The sequence below is a fragment of the Equus caballus genome, chromosome 8 (assembly GCF_041296265.1).
Source record: "Equus caballus isolate H_3958 breed thoroughbred chromosome 8, TB-T2T, whole genome shotgun sequence".
NCBI lineage: Eukaryota > Metazoa > Chordata > Mammalia > Perissodactyla > Equidae > Equus > Equus caballus.
This window is the reverse complement of record NC_091691.1, coordinates 68,413,726-68,428,383: the sequence shown is the minus strand read 5'-3', so window position 1 is coordinate 68,428,383 and position 14,658 is coordinate 68,413,726. Positions and strand designations below refer to the sequence as shown.

General features: G+C 34.0%; 1 long non-coding RNA gene across 1 annotated transcript in view; it reads right to left on the bottom strand.

Moving 5' to 3' along the window:
• Positions 1 to 3,344: 3,344 nt before the first annotated feature.
• The window catches only part of LOC106780925 (uncharacterized), a 60,671-nt gene continuing 49,357 nt past the window's right edge, over positions 3,345 to 14,658 (bottom strand). The window contains exon 4 of the long non-coding RNA XR_011441484.1: positions 3,345 to 10,001. This is a non-coding gene — a long non-coding RNA (uncharacterized lncRNA). The remainder of the gene's footprint in view (positions 10,002 to 14,658) is intronic.

The following is a 14,658-nucleotide window of genomic DNA, read 5'->3' as shown; positions in this document are numbered from 1 at the left end:
GATCAATGCAACAGAATAGATAGTCCCGAAATCTATTTATCATGTATATATGAGTTCAGAGTGATACATACATAGTTAACTTATTTTCCATAAAAGTACCAAGGTAATACAATAGGAAAATCATCTTTACCACAAATGGTGCTGGGATATATGGATATACATATGAAAAACAAGGAAGCTCAAACTTTACCTCCCAGCATAAATGAAAGTTAACTCAAAACAGATGGTAGACATTAACGTAAACATTAACATTATAAAACTTTTAGAAAGAAGCATAGGAAAAAAGTTTTGGATCCATGTGGAAAGAAAAAATTTCTTATATAGGGCCCAGAAAGTACTAATCATGAAAAGACAAACCAAAGACTGAGAGAAAATATATGCAACACTGACATGTATATATGACAAAGAACTAATTTCCAGAACATATGTTAAAAAATCTTCTATAACTCCATAATAGTGACAGAAACCCAATTTTTAAAATGAGGGAAAGAGTTAGACACATCAGAAATAAAAGATATACAAATGGCGAGTAAACACATGAAAAGATATTCAACAATATTAGCCTTGGGCAAATGTAAATAAAATCCATAGGGAATGCCACAACTAGAAGGACCTGCAACTAAGATATACAACTATGTATGTGGGGATTTGGAGAGATAAAGCAGAAAAAAAAATCCATAGGGAGATACTTTTACACACTCATTAGAATGGCTAAAATTAAAACACACACTAATGACATCAAGTGTTGGTGAGGACGTGGAGTAACTGAAACTCTCATGCATTGCTGGTGGAAATTTAAACTGGTTCAACCAATTTGGAAAAAATGTTTTACAGTTGCTTAAAATGTTAAACATGCATTTTCATGCAATAAGGCAGTTATACTGTTAAAGGGAAGAGAAACGAAAATATGTCCACACAAAGACTTGCATACTGTTATTTAGAGAAGCTGCATTCATAATAGTCAAAAATTGGAAACAACCCTAACAACGTCCACCAACAGACAAACGAATAAATAAACTGTGATGTACTATGCACTGAAAGACCACTCAGAAACAAAAAGAAACAAACTAGTGGTAGACAACCATGTGATCAAACCAAAGCCATGTCAAAGAATCCAGACACAAATGAGCACATGCTGTACCTTTCCATTCACGTAAAACTAGAGAAAAGACAAGTTTAATCTGCAGTGATAGAAAGCAGAGCAGCAGTTGCCTGGGGCCAGAGGCGGGTGGTGATTGGGAAGAAGCATTAAAGAACATTTCTGGTGGTGAAAATGTTTCCTATCTTAAATTAGTGATGATTACCTGGATAAAACCCATTGAACTGTGCAATGAAAATTATTATATTTTATATAAATTATAATACAGTAAAGTAAATTTAAAAAACAAACAGGACGTTTTTGGAACTAACCAGAGCGATTTTATGCTGATAAGAATATCGAGTTAATGTATTTAGGAAAGTAATTGAAAAAGTGAAAAACTGAAGAGGTGAGAGGTAGCTAATAGTACCAGATATATTTCACAGCCACAGTAATTGTAACAATTTGAAGCAATGTATGAATGCATCAGAATAAAGTGTTTTACCAGTGTTTTTATAATTAATTGAAACAGCATGTAAATCTTACAAATCATACTATACAGATAAGAGTTCAGGATTAGGTTTTAAGTTTCTTTAGTTTGTTCAGGATAAAGCAAATTCGAAAACGAGTTTAGTACCTCAGAAAGATTCTCTAACCAAGGGATATACTTAGAGTACATTTGTGCTCACTGAAAAAGAAATCCATATAAGTCAGCAATTATTTGTGCATAATAGTCAAGTGGCATTTTTACAACTTCTAGCTATATAATATGCCAATAATAAATTGATGCAATTCTTATTTTTTCCTCCATTTAAACAATTTAATTGGTCTGAGAACATAGTGCAGCAACATTATTCCAAACAACAAGTAGAATTCAGATACCCCAGTTTTCCTTTATGAAATCTCAGTTGCCTTTTTCAATATAGATATATAGCCCCCTTTAATACTGACAGTAGTAAATACAATTTGAAGAAGTCAAAATATTTTGAATCATGCCAACTTTAAGGAAGACATGCTATAAAATTCGGAGCTGGGAAATTGGGGAAAGAGGTTTGGCTGAAAAATACTGCCCTTCAAGAAGGATGCTAAACTGAATTCCAAGTGTTACTGTTTCTTGTAGGAAATAAAAATGCATCCTTGTAGTCCTGGTTTTTGTAACTCAAGAGAGTTATGGTGGAGAGAACTGAGAATGGTTGAGGCAGTTGACCAAGACACTTGACTTCAGAGGTCCAGACAAACATGTGAGGGCTTCATCCTGGCCTAGTCTTTGGTGTTTGAACATACCAGGCACATTCCAACCTTGGGATCTTTGCACTTGCTGATTCTTCTACCTGGAAATCTCTTCTCATAGATTTGCTTTCTCACTTTCTTCCCACCTTCACTCAAATATCCGCTGATTCAGAAAGACCTTCCCTGGTCACCCTATCTAAAACTATAACCTATTGGCTTAAAAAATTGTGTACATTTCAGGTGTACATTATTCTATATCAGTTTCTGTATAGACTGCATTGTGTTTACTACCAACAGTCTAGTTTTTATTCATCACCCTACATAGGTGCCCTTTTACCCCTTTTGGTTTCCCCCACCCCCTTCCGCTCTGGTAAGCACTGATCTGTTCTCCTTATCTATGTGTTTATCTTCCACATACGAGTGAAATCATATGGTAATTGTCTTTCTCCGTCTGACTTATTTCACTTAGCATAATACCCTCAAGTTCCATCCACATTGTCACAAATGGCATGATTTTGTCTTTTTTATGGCAAAGTAGTATTCCATTGTGGTATACATATATACACTACATCTTTTTCATCCATTCATCCATTGATCGGCACTTGGATTGCTTCCACATCTTGGCTATTGTGAATAATGCTACGATGGACACAGGGATGCATATATCTTTTTGAATTATTGATTTCATGCTCTTTGGATAAATACTCAGTAGGGAAATAGCTAGATCATATTCTATGTCTATTTTTAGTAGTTTGAGAAATCTTCATACTGTTTTCCCTAGAGGCTGCACACGTTTGCATTCCCACCAGCAGTGTATGAGAGTTCCCTTTTCTCCACATCCTCTCCAACACTTTCTATTTCTTATCTTGTTAATTACAGTCATTCTGATGGGGGTGAGGTGATATCTAACTGTAGTTTTGATTTGCATTTCCCTAATAATAAGTGATGTTGAACATCTTTTCATGTGTCTGTTGGCCACCTGTTTATCTTCTTTGGAAAAATATCTTTCACATCCTCTGCCAATTTTTTGCTCAAGTTTGTTTTTTTTGTTGTTGTTGGGTTGTATGGGTTCTTTATATATTTTGGATATTAAACACTTGTCAGAAATATGATTTGCAAATATTTTCTCCCAGTTGGTGCGCTGTCTTTTCATTTTATTGACAGTTTCTTTGGTGTACTGAAGGTTTTTAGTCTGATGTAATCCCATTTGCTTATTGTTTTTTGTTTCTCTTGCCTGAGTAGACACGGTATTAGAAAAATGCAAAGACCAATGTCAAAGAGCTGTCTATATTTTCTTCTAGAGATGTTTTGGTTTCAGATCTCATTTTCAAATCTTTAATCCATTTTGAATTAATTTTTGCGTATTGTGTGAGATAAGAAGATTTACTTTCATTCTTTTGCATGTGGCTGTCCAGTTTTCCCAACACCGTTTATTGAAGAGACTTTCCTTTCTCTATTGTATGTTCTTGGCTCCTTTGTCAAAGATTAGGTTTATATAGATACGTGTTTTTATTTCTAGGCTCTTAATTCTAACATTTTTAACATAGTAAATTTACAGTTAATAAAGAGTTTTTATTACACACTGGACTAGGGTCTATGTGAAAGTACCTCAATAAAATTTTGGATAAATCAATGAGGACAATGCATAATGAGCTTTAATAGAAATGAGCATTTTTCATAAATAAAGCTAATCTCTGAATTGTCATCATGATAGATATTCCTGCAACTCTAAAACATCATCTGATGCTACTGATGGAAGCTGATTCTTGGGTTAAATGAAGCATGATGCCCTACTGTGACAAATCCAATTAATCTAATTGTTCAACAAAACTTATCGAATACTTTTAATAAATACCATACCTGTGCAGCAATAGGAATTATTTTGGCGTTCTGTATAAGAGGTGATTCTGAAACGACCTGTATGTTCTGAGTCCCAGAATTTGATTTTAGTTCTTGGGTACGTTCCCCTCAGAGTAAATATCTAGACTGTTAATATCTTATGTGTTTGTGAAAACAAAATAAATGCAATACAAATAATAATTTAAATTGGAATTGTCTTAACCAATCCAGAGTCATAAGTAAGATAACATGAATGGATCCTCATCTTTTTTCATCACCTTGACGCCTCATCATTCTCCTATACCGTCCTTTACTCCAATTGCCCAGCGTTACACAGAGGGTGGTGTTTGAAAGGTCACTGCCTGACAGCTTTTATGCTGTGAAGTCCCTGCTAGTCTGCAGTTGTCCAAAGTTCAAAAGTGAAATAAAAGTTTTCAACAGCTGTTGCATAGCTTTAAACACTACCCTATTTGTAATTTCTTACTGTATAAATCTTGGCAGTTAAAACCAAAAGGAAAAAAGAGGAAAGAAACATAAGGAGGTTCTCTCTCCTTTAACGTATGTGGCAAAATGTCTGCAATATTTAGAAATAACCCAGGAAATTATTTTTGCTTTTTAAAGTTTGAGAGATTAAGGAAAACACCTCTATTTTAGCATAAATTTTTTTTCCCAGGATAACCGTTCTCTGAAATAAAGTCCCTAACACAGAGCAAATTTATTTCATCTGTACACACATTTCATCTGTTTATTTTCACACCAAATCTACCCCCACATTTCAGCTGTTTATTCCTTGTAGATGATGTATAAGTTAGACATTATGCTACAAGCCAAGAAAAAAAGACGGATGTTACATTGTTTTATCCAATCAAATACTGTGGTTTTCATATAACACAGAAAAGAATTGAGGCTATCAATAGAGATCTGTGGGAAAATTTATTTGTAAGGAAATATTTCAAATATAGGATGAAAGACTTATGTAAAAATAGCTTTTTCTCATTTGTTACTGGCAGAGTACCATGCCCTGAGATACAGACTCTGGTTAGCTAAAATAATATAGTTGAAAAAATAACTTTGCATTATTATAGAGAATAATCTGAGAGACTCTCATAGATAACTGGTTAACAATATTAACATTGTGACACATCCATTTTGAACCTTTTGTTAGGAAATTACAGACTAGATTCGCATCCTTCCCTTTCTGGAGGAAGAGACTGTCTCAACACTGATGTGAGTTATTGTTTGTTTACTACATATGTATGTACATTTGACAATGTAATGCATTGGTTTCATATTTTAAAAATGCATGTAATTGACACCATACTGTACAGCTCCTTCTATGAATTTTTCTCAAAATTATGTTTTAGAAATTAATCCATTCATATGCATAGCTCTATCTCTTACATGTATATCTATCAAGCATTCCATTGCAACAGTGTGTTACAATCTGTTTATCTCTTCTCTTGTTTATAGACATTTAGGTCGTTTCAACTTTTCTCTGTGTTGCAATAATCACTCATGTACTTTCTTCCCTACATCGTAAGCTAGGGTTTCTCTGGAGTATATGCTTCTGAGTAGAATTGCTTGGTATTAGAGAATGACACGTTTAAATTTATTATAAATTGACAAACTGCCCTGTAAGTTGCGCTGATTGATATCACAATCAATGCACTGAGAGAGTCTTCTTTGCTCTATGTCTGGGCTTCTTACAGAGGATAGTACAGCGTTCTGAGAGGCACTGGAAACTTGTGGGGAAGGTCTGGGTTGACATAACGATTGGAAAGTGCCACTGGCATTATGTGGGTGGGGTCAGGAATATGAGATGACTAACAATGCATGTGACAGTCCCTCCATGAGAAGAATTGTTTTGCTTCTCAAAGAACTTTTGAAGATATAACTGGACATTCATGAAGGTTCCAAAAAAAACCCATTAAATAAAAAAAAAATACTTCTGTGCAATTATCAAAACTATAACATAAATTACCCTTCACATAAATCCAAAGTATTTTTTCCTTAGTTTTAATTTATGCTGAATTTTCAATGACTTAAACCACTGTGTAAATTGTAGAAAAAACACACATTTTTTTGTGAGGAGATTTAGATGTGCACAAAGATCCTAGGATTTGTCTGTACTCATTGTTGTGCTGTCATGGTGATATAGATTCAAATGCCTGACGTTATCTTGTTGTGCCAAAGCATTTATGTATCAAACTATGTGATCATATTATAAATTATTTTCTTTTATTCCTCTTTTCATATTTTAATTCCTGTATTATATATTATGATGCTATAATATCATATTGTTGGGTGTTTAAAAGTATATGTATAGGCAGGTAATATTACCTGTGAGTTTTATTTTAGGATACTGAAGAGGACACTCTATCCAATACATGTTATTGGCAGACATTTTAAATTTTACCAATCAGATGCATGTGAAATATTTTATTTTTCATTTTCCTGAGAATATTTAGACTGAACATCTTTTCCTGTCTTAATGTGCCTTTTTCCTCTTTTATGAATCTTGTTCATGACCCTTGAGTTGTTTGTCTTTTGCTTACTGACTTGCTAAATTCTTAATATATACAAGAGAATAATCATTTGTCACTTATGTGCATAATATTTTCCCACTATTTATTGTCCTTTAACTTTATGTATTATGCGTTTTTTGTAGAATTTAAATATTATAATATTGTAATTTAGTATGTTTAAACTATTCTAAGGCTTTTACACAAAATTAAGGTTATCTGGGATAAATTTTTTTTTAGTTAATTTATAAAATATATATCGTTTTATATATATGTCTATATTTATATAGAGAAATATACAAAGACACAGTATATCTATCTTTGATTTTTCATTTGTTTTTGCAATTTTGGTAGAAATGCTCATTTTGAGTGGGGAGTTTTGTGGGTGTGCATGTGTTTTTTCTCTCTCTTTTTTCCACTTCATTCTCCCTTTTCTTACCTGTCTTTGTCTCATGGTTTTGGCTTTGCCCGCCCTCCTCACTGGGCCTCTGTCCTTGTAGCTGTGGTGCAGATCTCTTTCCTGCTTAGCCATTGGGGATTTTGCACTTCCTGTCATCTATCCAGCTGTAGTTTGTTGCATTTTCTGATCACATAGCTTTGATCTTGTCCTCATGCAGCCTTAGATTCTTAAGTTTCTGCTTTTTCTAGCCCATTTTGGAGTAGAATATTCTGACCACTGTCCTTTGGGTGGCTTCAAGCAGATGATCCATTGCGGAATATCATTGCCATTATCTGTTCAAGTCCTGGAGACCAGTAGCCCTGACACCATAGCTTCTGCATCTGTTCCATCTCTGGTTCAGGAAAGTATATAATTTTGGTTTTGAGCCTGTATAAAGTGCTTTTGTTGTTGCCATTGATGTTGTGTTTTTTTTGTTTTGTTTTCTCTATCATTGTTATGTATTTGAAGCATGGGCTTTGACTCAAGTGGCAAACTTACTACCCTATTTAATAGAATTGAAAACTTATTTTGAGAGAAAGAAGGTAGATTATTCATTCGTTAAATGCCACATACTAAAACACATATCCACCCACCTATGATGGGAGAATGCCTACCCTCACGATGAGGGAGAGAGATCCCAGGCTTATGAAGAAGCATTAACTCTACTCCATTCCTGAGGCAAGACAGTAATTTCTTACAAACAACCTAAGGTGTCAAGTTAATGGAGCTGCCACAAGGCAGCGAGTATAACTGAGACCCCCTAAGTGTTTATGTGCTCTTGTCTTACCTATTTATTTTCATTTGTGAGTCTAGGTTGAAAGTGATAATTGTTTAATTGTGCATATTGGCTTTTTCATTTTTAAATTTAACATTTCGCAATATTTTTAATCTAAAAGAATGCCTCATGCTGTGATAATCAACATGATAAAAAGTAAAAATTAATAAATAGCCCACATTGAAAAGATTTCTCTTATCTACCAACAAGGTCTATCTGCTGAATGTAAACTCAATTGCAATACATTTCCTTAATGGCTTCCTTTAATTGGTTACCCTGCTATGAGATCTTTAGAAAGTTGAAGTTTTATAACAAAGCATTAGTGGTTAGTTCTTAGGAAGAAGCTTGTAATGATCAGAACACATAGAAATAACATTTTTTCAATATTTAACCATTAAATGAAAAAGGATATACTTTGATTTTTCTTGGATTGAATTTCTTTTTACAGTGACATTAAATTTATAGCAAAGATTGCATGGCTGACAGAGACTAGAACTGTTTACAAAATACCATAGGAATCAGGAAACTTTACCTAGAATTTCAGCCTCCTTTAATTTTCCTTGATCAGGTGGGGCTTAGAAATTGCAAACTCTTGAAAGACAGATATGTATCAATTTAACCATAATGTCATTCCTAGTACTGTACTCACAAAGGTCAATAAACACTTGCCCAAATAAATGATGGAATTAGCACAACATTCTCTTCTGCTCCATGCTGAGACAGAACCATACAGTGTCAATTTCCTTGTTCCTTCAACTTTTTAAACACTATAATCTTCCAAAAATAAAATGATCTAGCGGACCTCCAGAAATTATTAAGCATTAAAAAAAAAATTGAATATTTAAATCACACATACTTTTTGTCAAGTCAATTTTTTCCAAATTCACTTTTGCATTCCTTTCTCAGTCACTCTCTCCCCTTGCCTGCAGGGGCCTACTGTCCTAATGTATTCATAAGCCATGCATTGTTTGCTTTAAACTTTACCTAAGTATTCTCATTCTTTCCTTTCCATTCTGCAACTTTTTTTTACCCAAAATTAAAATTTCAAGGTAAATCTACATCTATAAAGATAGTACCTTTTTCATTCATTTATCAATATACGCAAATTATAAATTCTTCTCCCAATGGACATTTCCAAGTTTTTGGTGTTGCAAAGACATTTAATTTTCCAAAGTCATGGAAACTGGAAGTGCTATACCAAGAGTGTGCGATAACTCTTGATTTTCATATCCTTGCTAGCCCTTTGCACAGTTGCACTTCTAAAGGTCAATGACTAAATTTATGCACAAAGTCAAGTGTATCCCAATTTCTGAGTGAAAAAGCTTGCTTTTATCTTCTTTTCCTTCCTTTTTAAGTTTCTAATTATATGTCTGCCTTTGCTCTGTACTAAATGCCATCTTATATTTCATATTCATTTATTTACTATATATACATTAATGTATTATACATTTTATAATATTTATTTTAAAGTCATTGAAATAACTGATTATGCATTTAGGTTGTGTGGGGGTAGTTTTTACTATTTTTGTCATCTGTAAGTGTTTTTTTCTAGATCATTAAATTCTGATTCTTTTCTCTTTCTCCTAAACACATCTTTCTACCTTCTTTTGGAATCCTCTCCAAACACCAAACAGGTAATATGTTTCATTTTGAGTCTTCCTGATGGCTGATAAAGCCGTTTATCAACATTCAGCAATATTGCTTCTTTTTAACTTATTTTTTGGTAGTCAACTGGTGACTTGAGCATGTGGTCCAGATAACACATCACTTGCTAATTTGATAATTTCCAAAGTCTTTTTGAGATCTTGATGAAATATGCTAAATGTGACTGAATCTGACATCTTTTGAGATCGGGGTAAAATATGCTAAATATGCTCTGTTTTTACACACAGGTGGAGATCACGTATTAAACAATCAACTTTCTGCTCTCAACTCCATGAAATTGTTGAGTTGAAGTTTTCATCCAAATCCCTGTAAAAGCGACGCAGGGTACGAGGAGCCCCGCTGTAGCAAGAAGAGTGTTTTTGAGATTACATCCATGACAACCTTTCCCACGGAGCAGCTCCCCTCCTTTCTTCCTAAATCTTTAATTCCTAGAAGTCTTTTCTTCCTTATCTCCTGGTAAAAGAGAGAAAGAAAGAAATTATCCTTCTAGAAACCATGTACCAAAAATCATCATTACTTCTCATTCTCTGCTATCATACAGGTATATCACACCCATAAAAAAAACAATGGGAAAATCCTCCAAACCCATTTAAAAGGTCATAGACAGTCTTCCATATTTCCATTTCCAGTGCTATAATTATCAGAACATGTGTACAAAAGAATGAGGAAAGAGATAGTTTCTCCTTTATCAGTGAACTGCTCTGTTCTTTGTCAGTTGCTGATGGCAGATTCATAATTCTATGACTGAAAGGATTAGAGGTTTATAGATATTAGGACCATTTGAACACAAAATAACTGCTGTGGCAGCATCAACTGATGTCTACCCAGCTTCATGATAACTGGTTCAGAACTGAAAAATCCAGTTTATAGACGTTTGTTTGTTGCCAGTTGCCAAACTGGACAGAATTCAATCTTTTAACCAAAATATATCTAGTCAAGATGCTTTCAAAACAGCCTGTTTCACTGAGTAAAGCAACTACTGAAAACAGTAAGTCCAATCTTTTGCTAAGCTGAATTTACTGATGAGCTCAATCAAAATAAACTTTCACTTTCTCTTTCATTCCATAAATATTTATTGGGAGTCAAACTGTGCTAAATTCACACCCAGTAATGAAGAAGACAAGAGTTCCTGCACACACATAGTTTTTGTTCTAGAAGTTGGACAGAGACTGTGAAGCATCACCTGGTAAGATTTGAAACTAAAGGTTTTACAAAGGCCGTCTTTAAAAAAGGAGTAAGTCTTAGACTAAGAAGAGTAATACATAACATATTGAAAACACCTATAAATATGCTGCCTTGTTAGTCTCAGCTTACATTTGCTAGAACACTTTAACCTATAATACCCAAAGTGTAGTCCCCCAACTAACAGCATCAGCATCACATGGAAACTAGCTAGAAATACAAATTCTTGAGCCTCACCCCAAACCTACGGTATCAGAAATTCTGATTCTGATGCAGGCTCAAGTTTAAGGAACAATTAGTGTCTATCAAAGTCATCTCTATGGTCTATTGCATTACAGACCACTGGACTTCATGCCCAGAGTGTCAGATTCAGTAAGTCTGTAGCAGAGCTTGACAATTTACATTTTTAACAAGTTTCCAGATGATGTTAAGCTGGTGGTTTGAGGACCAATAACACTTGAAGAACCATTGGTTTATTAATCTGGATGAAGATTACATGAAAATCTTCTGGAAGCTTCTAAAAATACCAGTGTTTGAACTCTACCCCAGAGTAATTAAGGCAGAATCTCCGCAGGTGTGATTTTTGTTTAAAAACCAAATTCCACATGATTCTGATGTATATCCAGGATTAAGGAAGCATGCTTTAAGAAAGTCATTCCATCTCCCTGTACTACACTTCAGCACACAAGTAGAATGCTAGTCTTCTTACCAAAAACCATTGGGAATTTCAAGCAGAACTCATTTTAAGCTGTTTCTACATAATGCTCCCCCCAAAGTAATAATAAAGTGAAAAAAAAAAATCAATGAAACATATTATCTAGCATTATCTAGGTCAAAATAATATAGGAAAACCCTAGATATCCTGCACAATTCAACTTAATAAGCAACTCTCAACTATATTGAAACTTTTTCCAACTGGGACGTGTGTGTAAATACAACTCTAACAGTTTTCATTTTTTAAGAAGATATGAATATGAGTCGCGGCATAAACCTTGCTCACAATCTTACATCTTGGATTGTAGTGGAGTAGAAATGCAAAAATACTTACTTTATTAATGTACTGAAATAAATGATTCATCCTTGCCTGGTCCTGAGACCATTACTTCCACCAGTCAAGATGAAGTTTGTAACCTGTTCTTTCAGTGAAGAGTAAATGGCAATTTATCTAGGGGAGCTAATTCATGCTTTGTCTGGGAGGCTGTGGCCTCTCTTATCAGAGTCTTCTGTTCCGAAGGGAGCCAGCCTGGCTTTGGGGTCTTTTTGTTTATGATCTCAGTGCTTTTCCATTAGAATAAGCACCAGGCCCTATAAGTTGCTCTGTTCTTGACTGGTCTCCTGTGGCTTTAAAGCTCTCCAAATGCCACAAGTTCTCAACACCCCACCTCCCAACTCCCCTGCAGAATTTGTAAGTGACAAGAAGCTGGAAAAATACAGATGGCATAATTATATATTTTGCAGTTGATTAATCACCGCAAAACATTAATCACATTTTGTATAACAATACATAATCAAATTCTTTATAGTAGAAATTAAGTTTCTTTCTGATAGGGAAAGGATTCCTTTAGGATATTGACGGGGTTTTTCAGCATCTGTTTGGCTCCCATTCCACATCTGCATTTGATTTTCCTCTGCTTTAGGGCTTAGTAAAATGTGGCTTAAAGGTTGTTTTATGACTATAAATGTACATGCTAATAGAAGAATTTGTTGAGAGGGAAATATTTCCACAAGTTAGATACTATGAATATATTTTTTCCAGGCCATAACATGTTTCTTTAGTAAAACCATTGGATTTTGTTTTCCTAAAGAGTAAACTCACTGAAATTAAATATAAACTATGCATGTATTTTTTTCTTAATAGTTATCAAGATAAATTCTTAATCTTTTAATTAGCTTTATATTATTAGGAGACAAAATCTATGTATAACTTTTACATATACAATGCTTTTATAGTATAAGTACATAATTTTTAATTATTATAAAATAATTGTGTAGACTGTATGTATCCATTTGTATATGCACATAGGTATGTATAATCATTTGCCAAATAACTATCACATATACACATTACTTGTATTGTATACAAGCATAAGCAAACTCAGTGTTGCCACACTCCTCTAATATTTTGGAGCTTATAAACTAAAATTATCATACCTCTTAGTAGTTCCAGTCACACAAAAATGGTTATATATTCTGCCTGATATAGTCTGCATAATATTTCTTTGTTGTGTATCTGGGACAAATCAAGGAACAAAGATATACATTCTCTGCTTTCAGGTATTTAACAATGCTTTATTAGGAAGGACATAAGCATATGAAACAAGGAAGTTTTTCAAAACAATATATAACCAACAATATAATAACTTAATATATACATAGTATGTATGTGTATGGTGCTGTACATTATTACACCACTGTTACACAGCTGGCCTGTAGAACTCAAACAGAAATTCACATGATCGTGTTACTTCTGCCCGATATTGAGACTCATATACATATTTATTATAGCATAGGTACATATGCACATATTAATTTATCTCTAAAAGTACTGTTAGAGAAAAATTTTTAAAGGAACGTAAATTTAGGTTGGATTATTCAGATTAGAGAGAGGAATCATGCCAGTGTAATCTGATTACTAGAAAGACAAGGAAAGTGTTTTAGTGATAATGGGGAAGAAAGTTCATGTGGGCAGGGTAGAAGAGGGAAGAAGATGAAATGCCTGCAAAGAAAGTGAACCAATCAGAGTGGAAGAGCCATGTTGAAGAATGGTTAAGAAACACATGAGTATAATTTTGCTAATAAAGATATAATATTTGTGTCTGGTTTTATTTAAAATCACCTTAACCACTGAGATTTGGTTACCAAATGTGCCCCTAAAATGGTTAGTACTCCATGATAATTTTCAACCCATGATTTGAGTCTCATGGCAGTGAATTACCTCCTAAAGGCCATTGCAGAAATTGGCACGTTCTCTTACCTGCAGGTACATAGGGCCTCTCAGACCCCCAGAGCCTGCAGCCTGCAATTCCAAGAGGCCGCTGCAGAGACTTCCACAGCGCCTCTGCTTGTCTAATGACATGGGCCCCAGATTCTACCCTTATTTCACATTCAGCCAGTACAACTCTGCACACAGAAAGGTAAGCAGTTCAGGCTTGATAAGCTTGCCTTTTGAACAAATAATTTGTCAGTCTGTGTTGGGAACTGGGATGCTACTAGTTCTGTGAAGCACTTTTAGTGCTGTGAAAGTGGTATACAAATAAAATGATTGATGTCCCGTCAATAGGAACTTCAGGAAGAGGATCAAACAGAGCAGTTTCTTTTGAAGTAGGGATGGAGGTAGGGGGAAAGGTGTTAGATTTTATTTTTCTATCTATCATAAACCCCAAAGCATCATTCCAGCAAGAAAAGAACTTGGTATCTGAACAACGCAGAATACAATTTCTTAGCAGTAGACACATCCCACAGAAAAACACAAAAGCTGGATTTGTAAAAATCCATTCAGGAGAATTTCATTGTAAATTTTTTCCATCACTGGAATGATGTTGGTTGGAATGCTTATTATCTTCAAGCTTTTTTTCTTTTTGCCTCCATTCTTTATAGACTTTTAAATTTTCCTTTTAAATGGTCAGATTACCATTTCTAAAGACATTTGGCTGTGAAAAATATTAATAAGATAATTTATCAACTTACTGGATATAAAATTAATATATGCAAAAATTGCATTTCTATAAAGTAAGTATATTGCAAAAATGTAAAAAATAAAGTAATACACTATACAACAATCAAAACTGAAGATAAGTATGATTTTTTTTTTAAATACAGAGGTTGCAAGCCCCTTTTGTAAAAATGTATAAATCTTTATTGGAAGACATTAGAAAATATTTAAATAAATGGAGTCATATACAATGCTTATAAATAAGAGAATGCAATG